Below are 876 nucleotides of genomic sequence, written 5' to 3' on the forward strand. Positions count from 1 at the left end.
GGCTAGGGTTAGGGTCAGGGCTAGGGTAGAGGTTAGGATTAGGGTCAGGGTTAAAAGTTACGGCTAGGGTCAGAGTCAGGGCTAGGGTAGAGGTTAGGGTTAGGGTTATGGTTAAAGGTTATGTTTAGGGGATTAGTGAAGGGTTGGGAGTTAGAGTTAGGGAAAGGTCAGTGTTATTCTTTGGGAAGGGTCAGGGGTTAAGGTTAGGGTTTGGGAAGAGTTGGTGGTTAGGGTTAGGGTTAGGGTTAGCGAATGGGATAGGGTTAGGGTTAGGGCTAGGGATAGGGTTAGTGATAGGGTTAGGGTTAGGGCTAGGGTTAGGGATAGGGTTAGGGTTAGGGATAGGGTTAGGGTCACCAGTAGGGGGTTAGGGTTAGTGTTAGGGTTAAGGTTAGGGATAGGGTTAGGGATAGGGTTAGGTTCAAGGTTAGGGATAGGGATAGGGTTATGGTTAAGGATAGGGATAGGGATAGGGTAAGGGTTAGGGATAGGGATAGGATTAGGGTTAGGGTTAGGGATAGGGATAGGGTTAGGGTTAGGAATAGGGCTAGGGATAGGGTTAGGGTAACTAGTTCGGGTTAGGGTTAGGGTTAGGGTTAGGTTTAGGTGTAGGGTTAGGGTCAGTGTCAGGTTTAGGTTTAGGGATAGCGTTAGGGTTAGGGTTAGGGTCAGGTTGAGGGTTAGGGTCAGGGTCAGGGTCAGTGTCAGGGTCAGGGTTAGGGTTAGGGTTAGGGATAGGGTTAGGTTTAGGGTTAGGGTTAGGGTCAGGGTTAGGGTTAGGGCTACTAGTTGGGGGTTAGGGTTAGGGTTAGGCTTAGGGTTAGATTTAGGGTCAGGGTTACTAGTTAGGGTTAGGGTTAGGGTCAGGGTCAGGGT

At 49.7% G+C, this 876-nt stretch overlaps 1 protein-coding gene across 1 annotated transcript in view; it reads left to right on the top strand.

Annotated features, from left to right (window-relative positions):
• The window catches only part of LOC125488228 (alpha-actinin-2-like), a 19,587-nt gene that overhangs the window by 3,406 nt on the left and 15,305 nt on the right, over positions 1-876 (top strand). The window lies entirely within an intron of this gene.

This window comes from Rhincodon typus, unplaced genomic scaffold (genome assembly GCF_021869965.1).
Source record: "Rhincodon typus isolate 14 unplaced genomic scaffold, sRhiTyp1.1 hic_rhity00000071, whole genome shotgun sequence".
Lineage (NCBI taxonomy): Eukaryota > Metazoa > Chordata > Chondrichthyes > Orectolobiformes > Rhincodontidae > Rhincodon > Rhincodon typus.